The sequence below is a fragment of the Cricetulus griseus genome, chromosome 6 (genome assembly GCF_003668045.3).
Source record: "Cricetulus griseus strain 17A/GY chromosome 6, alternate assembly CriGri-PICRH-1.0, whole genome shotgun sequence".
In the NCBI taxonomy this organism is placed as follows: domain Eukaryota; kingdom Metazoa; phylum Chordata; class Mammalia; order Rodentia; family Cricetidae; genus Cricetulus; species Cricetulus griseus.
This window is the reverse complement of record NC_048599.1, coordinates 90880602-90897818: the sequence shown is the minus strand read 5'-3', so window position 1 is coordinate 90897818 and position 17217 is coordinate 90880602. Positions and strand designations below refer to the sequence as shown.

At 39.3% G+C, this 17217-nt stretch overlaps 1 protein-coding gene across 9 annotated transcripts in view; it reads right to left on the bottom strand.

Annotated features, from left to right (window-relative positions):
* Ctnnd1 (catenin delta 1) overlaps positions 1-16479 on the bottom strand; it is a 56221-nt gene extending 39742 nt beyond the window's left edge. For 3 of the 9 annotated variants that reach the window (XM_027422692.2, XM_027422693.2, XM_027422684.2), the window contains exon 1: positions 16173-16479. The gene's annotated coding sequence lies outside the window, so the exon portion shown is untranslated. The remainder of the gene's footprint in view (positions 1-16172) is intronic. The other 6 variants (XM_027422689.2, XM_035446286.1, XM_035446285.1 and 3 more) reach the window with 3 other exon arrangements.
* Positions 16480-17217: the final 738 nt, after the last annotated feature.

Sequence of the window (17217 nt, the reverse complement as noted above, 5' to 3'; positions counted from 1 at the left end):
AGAATATACAATAGTCAGCTCTTCTAGGTAGACACAAACCAGTATTTAGCAACACTGTTTTAGAGCAGCAGGGTCAAGCCATTACAAATCATGCCACTGAAGCATACAAGGAAACAAAAGTTTTTGATATTTTATGTATCCCCAAATTTAATTCCTTTTTTCTTAAGAATTTTGAATATGTAGTTATAAATGTCAGTATTCTTAATGTTCCCTTGCTCATGACCCAAACCAAATATAGGAAAGTGGATTGTATACTATAAGATGAACACACAAAATATTTTTTTGTTGTTGTTTTGTTTTCCAGATAGGGTTTCTCTGTGGCTTTGGAGGCTATCCTTAAACTAGCTTTTGTAGACCAGGCTGGTCTGGAACTCACAGAGATTTTCCTGCCTCTGCCTCCCAAGTGCTGGGATTAAAGGTGTGCGCCACCACCACCTGGTGAAAAATAATTTTTTTTTAACAGCATTTAAGGAAGTGTTCTGAAATAAAACAACAAGAGCGTGTAAAAGACACCCCCCCCCCCCAAGACAGACCTAAACACACCTCTTTTCTCCCTGTGATGCTCTGAAAAGGTGTCTGCCAGGTCTGCATCAAACTCAACAGGTAAGATAGGAAAGGAGTGTTGAGTTACAATTGTCATCACTCTGGAGTGTGAATCAGGGTTGGAAAACTCAACCAAAGGGACAGTTAAAGAGAACATCCCTGGAAGGCCTCCAGGACTTTAGGTGAAGGATGAATCTGTTCTGCTATCTAGCTTCCTGCATCATGCTCCAAAGCCAAAGAATTAGAGGGAGGTTGGGAGCCAAGGCTCACATCCTTAATCCCAGCACTTGGGAGATGTAGGCCGGAGTTCAAAGTTAGCCTGTACTACATAATGAGACTGCCTCTCAAAAAAAAAAAAAAAAAAAAAAAGCCATCCTAGCATTTGGAAGGCAGAGGGAGAGGAGAAAGAATGTGTCTCATAAAGTTAGGCTACATTCCAAATAGACAACATCCCACAGAGTGTTAAGAGTGCCTGAGAGGCCAGTGCCCCTCCACCACCCAGTTCCAATTCCTGGTCACTCCTTATTCCAGAACAATCTTTAAGAAGAATTACAGAGAGGTTTGATGAAGGCACCAGCTGTTTCCACTACTGTCCCTCCCCCTCCTCCTCAAACCACAGTTCAAACTCACATCAAACAGTTAATACAATTGACCGGTCAGTAGGAAGGACAAGCCTGGACTAAAATAGCAGGAAGAGTGCCAGCTGGCTCCACTTGGAATGCTTGTTTGGCTCAATTTAAAAATAAGAAACTTTTGTCATCTACTCCCTCTGTCCAATTAAATTCTCTCTACAATCTACCTTTCAGTGTCAAATGAGTTTTCAGTTTCTTCCTAGAACTCCTTGGTCTATTTTCAAATCTCAGAGAACACAAGTAATAATGCTTAAAGTAAAATAATGTTAGAGGGATGGGAAGGTTTCCTGGACTGCAAAAACAACTTTAGTACAGGCTTCCCCTTTCCCCTTTCCCCTACCAAAACAAACAAACAAACAGACAAAAAAGCACAGAGGCAAAGGGGAACATACAACGACACCAAAACATGATGGTAACTATTTAAGGCTTTGGTAACTAGGTGAGATCAATAACAGACTGAATGTACCTCAGAATGGAACACTTGCCTAGCATGCATGAGGTGCTAAATCAATCTGCAACACTGAAGAAGAAAGACTTGCATGACCAGCTCCTCCCCCACCCATATTCCAAGTTGGCCAGAGTTGGCCAAGGAGGAAGTTAAGGAAGCCAGCATTTCCCTTTCAGACAGGAAGTAAATTAGCCCTTCCTGTGAGTTTTAAACAAATTGTACAGGTGGGGGTTTCAATGCTAACATCCTCTCTTGAATTTGTTCCACAATTTCAAAATTGCAAAGGGGAAATGGAGCTGTAGTCTAAGTTTCTCTTAACAGGCAACTTGAATTCTCCACACCATGCTACATATTGACATATCCTTCAAGTCAGCATTAACATGTAATCCCAAAACAATATTGGGTAACACTAAAGTAGATACATTTGAATTAACCAGCCCCCACTCCAGGTCTACTACCAAAAACCAGTTTATAGTCTACTCATTCCAATTAAATACCCACCCACTTGAGACCTCAATCCTGAGGAATCACAATAATTTAGGAATTCAGTTTCAAAAAGGCTACATAGTGATTCTCACAGCCTGTAGAAAACCATGTGGCCTATTTCTGACAATCTAACCACATTATTCCTCTGACAAAAGGGGCAGTAGTTAGAAAATATATTTGGGCCTGTTTTGCTGCCCACTAGACAGCTCAGACCATTACTCAATCTGGATTAGAAGCTCTGATAAAGCATGAATTTAAGTATAGGATAGCTGAAACAGCATAATGTTATAGCCTTTTATAGGATTTTGTGGTTGTTTTAGACAAAGTCTCACTAAATAGCCCAGTTTGCTGTTTGCTGGTCTCAAACTCATAGTGATTCTCCTGCCTCAAACTCCGGGTTGCTGGGATTACAGACAGGTCACCAAGCTCAGCTGTGAATCCTATTTTTTTTAAACTCAGGACCTAGAAGGAAGAACTATTTTGTTTACCAGATCTACTGTTCACGTTCACGGGGCTCCTGAGCTGCTGCTTACTAGAGTACATGCCTATTTACACTGCAGCTGGAACAACGTTTTAAATTCCTGCAAGAAACAAAGGTCTATGCCAAATTCTCAAAGACTGGTTCCATATTCTACTGCAAAAGACGCCAAGTCGCTGGGTGTTGGTGGCGCACACTTTTAATCCCAGCACTCAGGAGGAGAGGCAGGCAGATCTCTGTGAGTTTGAGGACAGCCTGGTCTCCAGAGCGAGTGCCAGGACAGCCTCCAAAGCTACACAGAGAAATCCTGTCTCGAAAAACCGAAAAAAAAAGGCCAAGTCCTAAAGCTTCTTGCAAGCATACATGATCCCTAGATATTTCTAGTCTACCTGATAGTTGATGAGGAATAACCAGAAATTCAGACATCAAGCACTGTTGCTGACATTTTCCCAAGCAAGTCACTTTAACTTCTGGTTTGAGAGCAAATGAGTATCAAAATGTCCTTATAAAGTATTTCTATAGAAAACATGTGTGAGTGAAGACTTAGTTAAAAAAAAAAAATGAACAGCATTACATGATACAGTCATGACAATTACAAAGGTCTTCACAGATGAAGATGCATCTACAGATGCTAGAGAAATAAGCATCAACCCGTTACTTAAAGCAACATGAAAATCTTGCAGAAATCTGTGATTACCTGGAGGACTTCCCATGTAAAATGATAGTTAGGACAAGGGAAATGGGGTGGGGGTGGGAGGTCCTTAGTCAACCCTCAAAGATGGTATTAAGTAACAGGATGACAACCAGATAATTATAGAGGAAGAATAAGAAGTAACCAGGTCAAGTACCAGGACTAAAGCTTCTAACAAAAAGAAAGGGAAAGCTGGGTGTAGTAGCTCATACAAGGTAATTGCAGTCTGGGGAGGCTCAAGTAGGAAAACTGTTTCAAGTTCAAGACTATGCTGTAAGCTTGAGTACCCACATACACACAGAGATCAGGGGAGGTAGAGAGGTATCTTTAACTGAATGACAGACTTCTGAGTCAGAAATCTCAAGAGGGAAAATAAGTATAGTGATTCAAGACACAGGGTCTCTGGTGGTCAGGTATTATCTGACTTTCCGATGTGGGTTGCAAAAAACACTATATCACCAAATAGTTGGTTACTCTTCTTCAGCTCCCTCAAAATCATCCAAGCAAAGTAGTTCAGAATGTGCTTTGATAATCCCTAATAAATTAAACTTTCATATCTAGAAATCAAAATGGAGTTCTACAATTACTTAACAAGGATGATCAACTCTGATATGCAAGATAGAAATATGGATATGGTAATTTATAAAGTGACTGTGATCCCCGGTGTTAGGAGGGAGGATTCCAGAAACCGTCAAACCCCAACATTAAAAGGGGGAAGGACGAACTTCTAACCAAGCTAGGCCTACACAGTGAGTTCCAGGGTTATGTTGAAAGATCTTGTCTCAAAAACAAAGCAGGAACTGTTAGTCAAATGAGCATAAGCAGCAGCAGCAGGTAAGTGAGGTCTAAAACACCTAAACAAAACCAAAAAAATGTAGAACTGTACCAGATCTATGCTGCAATTTCTCTTTTTCCTAGACAACTATGTAGTAAGAAAAACATTTATCTTTACAAACACGTATAAACTTATTCTAACTAACTGCACTGCTATTATGGTTCTCCAAGACAAGGATCATCAACCTATACAAAACCTACTATTATGAAAATAAGTCTCATAGAGTGGGAGAAAGAGGCTGGGACTGCTGCTGCCTCAAGTTAGCAGGAACACACAAAAAACTAGTCACAGTTGTTGTCTCTCTACGACTTGAAGACAATTTTTCTTTGTACTTCATAGTGCTAGACAGGACCCTGTACCAGTACTCTGTCCTTCAGTACACACCAGCCCAGGTCTCTGCTGATATCTACACTCTACCATCTCTCCTGATCAGGGTTTAACAACCAGCCTAGAGTTTGTGACCTTTGTATTCCTCCCATCTATATAACCACTCATTTATTTTGTTCTCTTCCAAATATACCTTACATATATGGCCTCCGTGATCACTCTTGTAAAAAATAATAAACCTCAGCATTTGAGAAATAGAGACAAAAGGCCAGCCTGGACTTCATGAAACCCTGTTTCAAATAAACAAATAAATGGATGAATGGATAGACGGACAGACGGACGGACGGACAGATGACAGCAACACACACCCACACACCCTTTAGCACCATTTAGTTTTCATTCTATGCACTATGCTTTTTTCAACAGAATTACATATTGTAACATATATGCTTATATACTCATTATTTATTAAGTGTATTTTGGTTTATTATTATATACTACAGCATGGCATGCAGCAGGGGTTTTTTGTTTTTTTGCTAGGATCAAACCCAAAGATTTGTTTATGCTAGATAAATGTTCTACTAATGAGCTACCTCCTCAGCCCTAGGTCTTTCATTTTGTTTTGTTTTGTTTTCTATTTTGTTTTGATTATTTATGATTTGCTTTTGGGTAAGTCTCAATATCTAGCCCAGCTAGTTCCCATCTCTTATCCTCCTGCATTAGCCTCAAGTGCCAGGGCTGTAGGTATACCACCACACCTGCCTTCTGTTGCAGAGGTTCTTCTTGTCCCACCAGCCTGGTCCCACAACCGCTTGAGCCCCAAATAAACACACACATGCTATATATATTAATTATAAAACCATTGGCCAATGACTAGGGCTTCTTATTGGTTAGCTCTCTCTTACTAACCCATTTCTATTAATCTAAGTATTTCCACGTGGTCTTATCTTACTAAAGAAGGGTATGGCACATCCTACCTTCCCTGTCTCACATGGGTTTGAAGGGTTTGTTGAATATCTATCCATTTGATATATATATATATATATAATATATATATATATATATATAAAAGCCTAATATACCTATAAGTCTTGAGTATTACAGGTGACTACAATCTGTATTTATACATTACATTTTTTTAAAAAGATTTATTTATTTATTATATATACAACATTCTGCTTCCATGTATATCTGCACACCAGAAGAGGGCACCAGATTTCATAAGGGATGGTTGTGAGGCACCATGTGGTTGCTGGGAATTGAACTCAGGACCTCTGGAAGAGCAGTCGGTGCTCTTAACCTCTGAGCCATCTCTCCAGCCCCTATACATTACATTTTTAAATGAGCTGTCTAAACATAATACCTGAACAAGAGAAGAAACATGCATATAACAAAATTGACCTTAAATTTGTGTCAATAAACCAAAATCCATACCAATGCTAAGTATTCATTTCTATATCAGCTTTCTTCTGAGTAAAGATGTTTCACATGTTCAATGAATACAAACAAACTTTAGAAAAACAAATCAACTTCATTTTGTTTTTATTTTAGTACCTTTTGTTTAGTTGGCTGCATTTTTGTTCCTTTTGAGACAGGGTCTCATGTTCACCATGCTAACCTCAAACTCACTACTTACCCAAGGATAATTTAATTCCTGACCCTCAACTTCTCAAATGCTGATATTACTGGCATGCACCACCATGACTAGTTCTTTTTATTATTTTACATTCATTTTGCATATGCATATTGTGTGTGGGAACCTATGCTATGTGGCACACATGCAAAAGTCATCAAGTTTGGCAGCAAGCACCTTATCCCACTGAGTCATCCAACCAGTCCTATTTATCTATATTTTTTGGCAAGGTCCACTCTATAGTATAGGCTAGCCTCAAACTTCAGATCTTCCTGCTCAGCTTTGAAAATATGAGGATTAAGTTGGGCGTTGGTGGTACATGCCTTTAATCCCAGCACTCGGGAGGCAGAGGCAGAGGATCTCTGTGAGTTCGAGACCAGCCTGGTCTACAAGAGCTAGTCCCAGGACAGCCTCCAAAGCCACAGAGAAACCCTGTCTCGAAAAACCAAAAAATAAAAAATAAAAAATAAATAGGATTACAGGCATTGCCATACATTTTTTTCTGTGATTCTTAGGTCTATCTATGATTTGGGCGCTCTTAGACACCTGCAGCCATACCTACTCCTTTGGCTGACCTTCAGCTGAGTAGACACTCAAGGGCCCAATTGTGTCCTAGTTTACAAAGCCAGAAGTGGAGAGAACAGCAGAAAGGTTACAGAGTTCCACCATTCCAACAAAGAAGCAGGAAAGAAATCAGATTGGCATCAATTTCCCTTTTAAAATAGACTCCTCTATTTTAAAAGTGAACTGAATATACACCAGCTACTTTATTCAATGAGATTTACTTCACTTGCAATGAGATGGGAACTGCAGGTGCTTTGATAAAAGTACTGAAAAGTTGACCTACTTTCTATAACAATGTCTATGTCCTCAAATATCAGAATAAATTTTGGTCTCTTAAAACACAAGCTTCTTCAAACAAGTATCTTTTCATTCTACAGTAAGAAATGTGCTTCTCCATTCCAATACAGAACAACATGGGTCACGCATAAAAACATGGTCATTTATTCTGGGGAAAGTAAATTTCTTTTTCTCTACTATTGGCTGGGCTATAATGTGCAATTAATTAGGAAAGGTGAGATCTAAAACTAAATAAATAAACAAATAAATGATAAAAACTAAGGGTCTGGCAGTGGTGTCACACACCTTTAGTCCCAGAATTAGGAGGGCAGAGGCAGTTGGCCAACCTGGTCTACAAAGTGAGTTTCAGGACTGCCAGAGTACAAAGAGAAATCCTGTCTCAAAAAAAAAAACAAAACAAACAGAAAAAAAAAGGGGGGGGCCTCTTGAGCACTTGGGAGACAGATGGATCTCTAGAGTTCAAGGCCAGTCTGGTCAACAGAGTTCCAAGACAGGGCTACACAGAGAAATCTGAGGGCGGGGATAGGTGGCATTGGTTGAATTACTAAGTGGACCTTCATGTCAATCAAACTCAAGTAAATCAGAAGCAGTATCCTATACTCGTCTTTAGCATCAATACAACTAATTAAATACAAAAATTAAAATCTTGAGAAGACCATTAACTTAAGGAAGATAGTACACAGAAAGGAAAGCAAACAACAGGGTAACAATCAGGAGAAACAGTAAAGTTTCCTAAAAATTGTAGGAATTTGGGTAATTAGCCATCACAGAAGGCTAAAGAATACCAAATAAATATTATTCAGAATCCTAGTTACATGGGTTACATAATATGAAGAAAATACATAGCAAGGCCCTGTCTCTGAAAGGTGAGGAGTGGGATAAACAGAAGGAAAATTCTAGGCTGGGGGAAACTTACAAGCTTCCTTTAGACATGCATACATCCCAAATCCAGCTAGGCTTTTCCTCATATCTGAAAGCAGACTTGTTAGAAGCACTTTTCACAGGAAGCACTCATGAATTCAAAATTTCTACATGGCACAGTTTTTCAAATGTCCATAAATATGGGCTGCAAGTGGAATGTTTCCCAAACAAAAAAGAGGGAACTCATTTCAGTAAAAAGGATAGCAAAACCCTGCCTTCATTTCTGTGTACAAGCATTTATAACCCGGCATTAGCTTACAAACTTCTGGCTGGACAAGCTTTTGGCAAATAATCTGGTTCAAAATGGCATGTGAAAGAAAAAATGGGGGTATGATGCTACATACCTGTACCAAGCAACTGGGGAGGCAGAGATAGGAGGTTTTTCACAAGTTTGGGGGCAGCCTGGTCTACATAGCAAATTCCAAGTCAACCATGGCTATATAGAGAAAGCCAGAGTCAAAACAAAAATCTGGTTCAAGTTGATAATAAACCCAAGCAAAACCCTTCTTAGTTCACTCTGATGAAATTACATTTACCCAGAGTTCTGTTTCTGCTAGACACAAAGATGACAGTAACCTGTAGTTCTTTTCTAAAGTCCTTGAAGAAATTAGGAAGATATTTAGACAGCGCTGTTTGTCTCCCTATCAACAACCTCCCATTACAAAGAGTTATCACTGTTTTTGACAACCCCTCCCACACAACTCCCCAAGTTGCTGCCTACTATAAAATAAAATGTGCCCTATTCATCTGAATTTCGCTGTGTAGCCCTGGCTGTCCTGGAGCTAACTATGTAAACCAGGCTGGCCTTGAACTGTCAGAGATCCATCTGCCTCTCCTCCTGAGTGTTGGGATTAAAGGTGTGAGCCACTACCTCCTGGCCCAAAATAAAATGTTTCTTAAAATTAACAGAAGGTAGACATGGATGCTTGAACAGGTCTGTGATTCTATTACTTGGGAGGCTATGGCAAATATTGAGTATAAGCAAGCTGGGCTACACAGTGAAACTTCATTTCAACAAACAATTAAAAAGACATTTTGTCTCACAGATAAATGAAGACAAATGATGTCTCAGTTAATTCAATGTTCTATGGCAAGCACATACAGGTATTACCATGAGCTATATATTTCTGTGTGAATTTTAAGTAGCAAATGTAATGACAACCCTATATAAGAAGAATTAGAAAAGATCAAACCTAGAGCCTAGAGCATGCTAGGTAAGTACTCTACCACTGAGATATGTCCCCACAGAAATGGTCAAAATGACCACGTCTTAGACAAGACCAGGACAAAGAGTGACTAAGAAATTTGTCTTGGGGTAAATTGAAGCAGGACTGGAACCCAACAGTCTAGCTCCAGCATCTTTTCTTCTCAGCAGGACTTTCTTTTACAGTTATTCTTTTTGTTTTTTTAAGAATTAATGCAGGCTGGAGAGATGGCTCAGAGGTTAAGAGCACTGACTGCTCTTCCAGAGGTCCTGAGTTCAATTCCCAGCAACCACATGATGGCTCACAACCATCCGTTATGAGATCTGGTGTGCAGATATACATGGAAGCAGAATGTTGTATACACAATAAATAAATAAATAAATAATCTTTCAAAAAAAAAAGAATTAATGCAATAGGCTGGGCGTTGGTGGCACACCCCTTTAATCCCAGCACTCGGGAGGCAGTGGCAGGCAGATCTCTGTGACTTCCAGGGCGGTCTGGTCTACAGAGCAAGTGCCAGGATAGGCTCCAAAGCTACACAGAGAAACTCTGTCTCGAAAAACCAAAAAAGAATTAATGCGATAACTACTGTGCTATGCTACTTGGTCTTATAACATTGGGGAGAGGCTCTCAGTAGGAAATTACTATTTTGGTTGAAAATATTAAAATATATGATAGTTAAAATATCTGAAGCAAAACAGAAACATCTGGTGCTAGGTAAATAAAGGGTAAAGAAATAATGTGATACTTGAAAAATTTCTTACAAAATTCTGCATGTTTGAAATAAAAACTTTAAGCACCACTTTGCCCATCATATGAGTCTTGTGAAAACATTAACAAAATTACCTATCACTGATCATCACAGAACACGTGAAGAAAAATTCCTAAGACTAGATGTAGCAGGATAGAGTGGTGGTAGTAGTACTTGTCCTTAATCCCAATATGAAGGCAGAGGCAAGAGGATCTCTATGACTTTGGGGGCCAGCCTGGTCTTTATATAAAAAGTTCCAGGACAGCACAGGCTCCAAACCAGAGAGACCCTATCAAACAAAACAAAACAAAACAAAAAAGACTAAGGATGTAGCTCAATTGATAGAGTGCTTGCCCAATGCATAAGATCCAGGCAAGGTCAAGGCCAGCCTGGGCTACTTGACACCCTGTCTCCAAAAAAAAAAAAAAGAGTGATTAAAAATAATTACACAACTACATAAAAATCGCTCATACTTTAATTCTCCTCCCCTCTCCTTTTTTTTTGCCTTTCTAGACAGGGTTTCTCTGTTTAGTTTTGTAGCCTGTCCTGGCACTCGATCTGTAGCCTAGGCTGGCCTCAAACTCAAAGTGATTCACTTACCCCTGCCTCCCAAGTGCTGGAATTAAAGGCATGGGACACTACTGTCCGGCTAATTTTCCGTTTAATTCTAAGCAAGTTTTAATTCTAAGCAAGACAGTGTTCTCCCTCCATCAGTGCTCTATTGGAAACCTTGGAGGTCAATCAATCCCTATTTCAGCTTCATGTAGCTAGGATTTCTTTATTTTTATGTGTATGGGTGCTTTTGCCTACAGGTATGTACATATACTATATGTGCCTAGTGCCCACGGAGACCAAAAGAGGATCTCATATTCCTCTGGAACTGGAGTTACAGAAGGCTATGAACCACCATATAGATACTGGGAATGGAACCTGGGTCTTCTGGAAGTTTTTGTTTTTAATAAACCCTTATTTTAATCCCTTTTTCTAAGCAAATACAAAGGAATATTTGTAATTTTTCCATATCCTGATTACCTATGACTCATTCCTTACATAAGTTAGTGCAACCCTGAATTGTACATAAAAGCAGATCTTAAAGAGATCTTTACTTTTATTTAGGTGTGTGAATCTATGTAGGTATATGTCACACCTGTGCAGGTGCTCAAAGAAGCCAGAAGACAGCATCAGATCTGATGGAACTAGAGGTATAGGCATTTGTGAGCTGCTTGACTTGGGTGCTGGGAATCAAACTCAGTCTTTGGAAGAATAGAAAACGCTCTTATCCACAGAGCTATTTGGTTCTTAAATTAATAGACTTTCTAATATAGTTCCATGGATGAAAGGGTGACTAATACAGTAATCATGATAATAATAATGGCTGCCAAGTGTGACAGTTCACATTCTGGTCATAACACTAAGTGACACTGAGGCAGGAGAACTGCTTCCAGTGTGTGTTATCCTGTGCTAGCCCTGTATATACACACACAGGGCTAGCAAAAAAAGGACACATGATAAAAGACTAGGTGTGGTAGCCTACTCCTGTAATTCCAGCACCCGGGAGGCAGAGACAGAAATATCAGGAGTTAAAGATCAGCCAAGTTGGAGTGTGCTGGATGTCTCCACAATTTTGTTCAGATGATTGCAGAATATGGAAAAGCTGTTGCTGCTATTGATGCATAACATACTGCTATTATTGTCTTTTTATATAAATACATAGACATATATATATATATACATATATACATATATAACTTGAATTTTTGGAAACTTTAGCTGTGCTGTCAACTTTGGAAAAAAGTATCCCAGTTTACCATGTTGAGTTGGCATTGTACAGAAATTAACAGCCATATTGGTCTAGAAATGTTGAACTTATTTTTTTTCCATTTGTACAGGGGTAACACAATGTATTAAATATGTAAGGTCTTATCTACGTGGGTTTGATTACAAAAACTAACAAAGTATTCTCTAAATAAAAAAAATTAAATTAAATTAAAAAAAAAAGATCGGCCAAGTTTCAGGAGACTGTCTCAAAATGAGGCTTGGGGCAGGAAGAAAATGATATCAAACACATTTTCTTTGAAGCACTCATGTCTAAAACTATCATCCCAAGCTCTTCGTGGTTTTGTTAGTAGTGGTATATAAACCACTGATCCAACCAGAGCTGAAAATGTCCTTCCTTGCTGCTGCCCACATTTTTCCTCAGAAAATGGATAGGTTGCAAGTTTTCACTGACTGAAGGCAACAGCTGCCTAAGCTATGAAATGCACCTTCTTACGGTTTTTTAGACTGATTGCTAAGAAAAGCTAAACCTTAAAATCTTCCACTATTTCCAGAAACTGTTTAGAAGCTAGCTGTGATAACACGTGTACCAGCATTCAGAAGGATGAGGCAGGGGAATTAGAAGCAGTCACAAAAACAAGGTGATCCTCAGCTACATTTTAGTTTGGGCCAACCTCAGCCAAATGAGAGCCCCCCCTCTAGCCCCCACTCCCCACACCCCGCCAAAAAAAAAAGTTAGGATTGGTGAAATGTCTCAGTGGATAAAGGCATGTGCCACCAAGTGTAAGGACTTGAGTTCAATCCCTAGAATCCACACAAAGGAAAGAGTGTGCCTGCCCCTCCCCCATTCACACAATGAAAAAAATGTAGGCCGGGGGTTTGTGGCACACCCTTTAATCTCAGCACTTGGGAGGCAGAGGCAGGCAGATCTCTGTGAGTTCTAGGCCAGCCTGGTCTACAGAGCAAGTGCCAGGATAGGCTCCAAAGCTACACAGAGAAACCTCAGCCTCAAAAATAAACAAACAAACAAATAAATGTAAACAAAAATATAAATGAATAAATAAAAGAACTAAACTACAGGCCACAATGAAAGTGTTGTTTTGCTTCTTGTCTTAACTCAAGTCGACACTAATTCCCATCAAGTACCTTAATTAAACAAGACTTATTGAGCACCTCAGTTTGTAGCAGACACTGAGATAGGTAATAAGGGATAGAGATAAGACAGTACCTACTCACAAGCAGTTCACATTATAAAGTGAAAGACATAATTTTTAATATAGTATGGTATACTTATTAGGAATATAATAATACATTTATTAGAACTACCTCCTACAAGCCTGTCATTAGAAGGTGGTATCATTCAACCCAAAGAGCTGAAAATTCTCTGGAAGGGAAAGTTTCACTAATAAGCAAATGAAGGTTGAGGCAATTCCCAAAAGTTAAAAATGAATAAAGCAGCCGGCAATAGTGATACACACCTTTAGTCCCAGAACTAAGGAGGCAGAGGCAGGCAGGTCTCTTGAGTTCAAGGCGAGCCTAGTCTACACAGAGAATTCAAGGACAACTGGGGTTACATAAAGAAACCCTGTCTCAAAATAAATAATGAATAAAGTAGGACTGGTGATGAGCACTTCCCTAGGCTGTGTGAGACCCTGAGTTCAAGCCCCAGCACTGCAAAAGGAAGGAAAAAGAGAGAATAGTGGACAGCAGTGGCCTGAATATGATTTGATCCCTGCTTTTAGAGCTAAAACAATATCTATGTCAGTACATTCAGGTCTAGCTTTCTCTAAGGAAACTGGTCTTTTACATATATCATTCCAATTTGGTCTCTGTTTAAATAACGACTATAGCAAGGCTTCGTTTATTTTAGTTCCAGCTGTTATGTCCATTCTCTCTGGGTAATGGTAGTGTATCCCTGGTTATATCCACTGACTTTGTAGTCAGTCAGACCAGGATTAAGCCATTTAGATAGTGAGATGTTCAGTAAATCTCAGCTCTGAGTACCAAATTCTTTTAGAAAAAATGGTTATTAGAAATTAGGTAGTCTATATAAAATACTTAGCACACAAAACAATGAGAGGGAGGGAGGGTCAGGGACAGGAGGACCTATAAGGTATTAACAGAGGGTGACCATAATAGAAAACTAGAAATTGTACAAAGCTAAATATTTTGCTAGTGCAATTGATAGTGACCCAACTAAATTTATTTGCCTGCATCCCGCCTCATCCATCCTTAAGAAGCCAACTATTTGATAAACCTAAGGCTGGGATGTAATTACATGAAGCTTTCCTTTTCTTTCTTTCTTTTTTTTTTTTTTAATAAATCTCCAAGAGTCCCAATTTTAGACCAACACAGAACATGTTCTGACCCCTCTGGCTGTTCATACTGCAATCCTAAGAAAGGCACTGGAACTATAACCAGCCATGAGACGCCTCACACACACACCTGAAACAGACCACTACCTCACTCACATAACAAAGAAACTAAGCAAATTATATACAAAGCAAACAAGGAAAGAAAATCTGTACTATTCATACTCATCTGTCATCATTTTCACCCCAAAATCAAAATACAAAGCACAGCAAATAGTAATAATAGCAAAATAGAAGATTACTTATCTGTACCCTTTCCTATAATTCCTCAAAGAACCAGCAGAGGTGAAGTAAAAGATAAAAATCTTCCATCTTATCACCTCAAAAGGCTCTATATTAATTACACCGAAGGCCAAACAATGCTTTAATTTGTAAAAATAGTCCTGGCTTCTAATGCTGTTGAACCTAGCTACACAAAGCCCAGTTTCAAAGCCGGACCCAGATCACCACCAGTCATCCAGAACCTATTTTCAAACTGCCTTTGTACTCCTCCTTCAGACTCTCATCCCTCCCCCTAAAGGTTGAGCGAGAAACCGACACTCTGGCAGCAACAGACCAACCCTCCAAAGACCCCACCAAGAAACCTCCCGAGAAAAGCATTTCAAAGGAAAACTAAAGAACTGGAAATGAGAAATACGGTCCAACTGACTGTACACATTGTCTTCTTTCTTTCTTTTCAACTACTTCTTTTAATTCTGAAGTCTAGATGTCAAATCTTTTCCTGTAACCCTCACCTAAACTATATGAAAAGGGGAACAAAAGTTGTTTCCTCCATAAGCCACAAACCTCACAAGGACAAAATCATCTTGCAAGGAATGTCTTCACTGTAGAAAAAAATCAAGGAAGTATTCCAGTCTAAAAAGAATGGGGGCAGGGACTATGAAATCAGAAGATTCGTATCAATTTAAAGGTAATGAGCAGCTTACACATTAAGACTCATCTTGCTACAATTAGAGCAATATCTATACCAGCCCAAATTTCCATACTGAATCCCATTTTAAAAGAATACCATATTTTGCAGCTACTGATGAGTAGGCTATATAATTATCTGGGATCAGCACATTTGCAAGAACGTATGTACAAAAAGCAAAACCAAACAAATCTTAAGGCCAATTATAAAACATGAAGCAGTCATAGGCCTTTATCTCTAACAGATTCTAACTTAATGGTAAGTTAACCAACCAAACAAACAAAAGACAACTGTAAAAATCACCTTTCCACTGGCTTAGAAATAAAATTCCCTTTGTGCTTTCTCAAATGGGTTTGCAAACTCAAGTTTTCATTAAGTGGTTCCCTTTCGTCTGATCATTCACAACCTACAGCCCTTTTGGAAACCAAGAGGGCTGAAAAGACTCTCAGGTGTTCTGCCGCTTTCCTCTGGTCAACAGAAAGCATGGTTAGAATTCCTTACCCCTTAAAGCACCAACATTATCATATTTGCAGGTCTAACACACGACACCTTCACAAATCTCTGCCATCAAAAGTATTTTTAGGCTTAAAAACAAAAAAAGTGGTGGCAATTCAGTTAACATAGATCCATTTGTTTTTCAAGGCAAAGCAAAGGGGTTCCTACTAACAGGCTAGGCTCCCTCCCACCCACCTCACCTGGAAAAGTAAGGGATCCACCCAGGAAGAGCAGAGCTGAAAAGCATCTGGGCCGTTCGAACTCAGGAGGAAAAAAACAATGAATACTATTTAAGCTCTAAAGCTCCCTGCAACTTTCTACTGCCACAGATTCAAAGGTGAGGGGGCTGAAAGTTTTGAAACATGGTAAGAGCCATCTATACAACTTTCTCCTGACCAGGACAAATTCCTTTCCCAACCCACACACAACATGCCAAGAAAACAACTTTTTGAGCTCTGAAAACAGAAGTATGTTAGCTTAATTCAGAAAAATAAAATAAAATGAAATAAAAGTACACACAAAAATGTAATTTACACAACTTCTACCTCCCGGTTCTAAACCAGCTTCCGGTATTAGGTCCAGTACATTTACCTTTTCCTTAACATAAATAAAATACCAAAATACATCCAAAGCATTAAAAGTAGAAAAAATAACTGGCTAAAATTCACCGTCAGCTTTAACAGGCTCTCTTGCCTTTTTTTAAATTCCCTCCAGTTACCATTAAGACAAAAATTCTACTTGGGTTATCCTTTTCCCAACTAGTTATACACACATTTTTATAAAAGGAAAAAATGAAAAGAACACACACCTCAAATGTGGACTTCTAAAGCCAATCCTTTAAGACACAAACCCAAAGCTTCACCGGTGTGCTGTGAAAGACAATCCAGCGAGGTTCAGGCCACCTCTTCCTCTTCCTCTTTCAGGATCTTTCCTGCCTCTTTCCCTCTCCCTCCGTGTCTGTCTCTGTCTCCCTCCCGTCCTCCTGTTCTCTCTCTCTCTCTCTCTCTCTCTCTCTCTCTCTCTCTCTCTCTCTCTCTCTCTTTCCCCTCAGATCCAACACCTAAAATGGAAGTTGCACCCAGCCAAAGGCAAGGGAGCCTGGGTGGTGACAAACTGATCTGGCAGCCCTACCCTAGCTTTCCTAAGTGATGTCAGCCCCTGCGAGCTTCCAATAGGAGCCAGGCATAAATCAGGGAGCTGACCTTATCCAATAGGAAACTTTATTATAGGAAATTAAAAAAAAGAGAGAGAGAAAGACAAGGAAGTTTTAAATATATGTATTATATATATATTTATATTTAAAGCGGAGACTATACAATCTCCAAGGAATTACTGCAGAGCTCAGGGGGAGGTGGGAGGTGCTAGATAACAAAGCTTTTTTAGAACGGCACGCCTAAGCCTCAGTTCTCTTTGATGAGGGTCTTGCTCCCTTCCCCTACCTATCAGGGTGGGTAAACGGAAAAGAGCTTACTTTATTTGCCTGCTGCTGTTTGGTTTCTTGCTTTCTTCCCCAAAGCATTTCCCAATGGAAGCCAGGAAGGAAGGAGAGAGAAATCCCAGAAACAGGACTGTTGATTGGGATGGTAGGAAATATCTCAGGCAAACTCTCAATTTCATTGTTTTGATTTAATTGCATTAGCGTTTATGAGGAAAAATAAATGCTTAGGCTTGTTGCTAGCTTGTTAGCCTCTCTGCTTTAAACTAAAAGGAAGCAGAATCCACAGAGCTGTTGAGGAAAACCACTGTCTTTCCATAAAAGAAATGTGGGTTTGCCTGGTACAATAGACAGAATCTAGTAAACAAAAAGTTTAGAATAGATAAGAATATAGTTAAAATAATTAAGGGAATGCTAT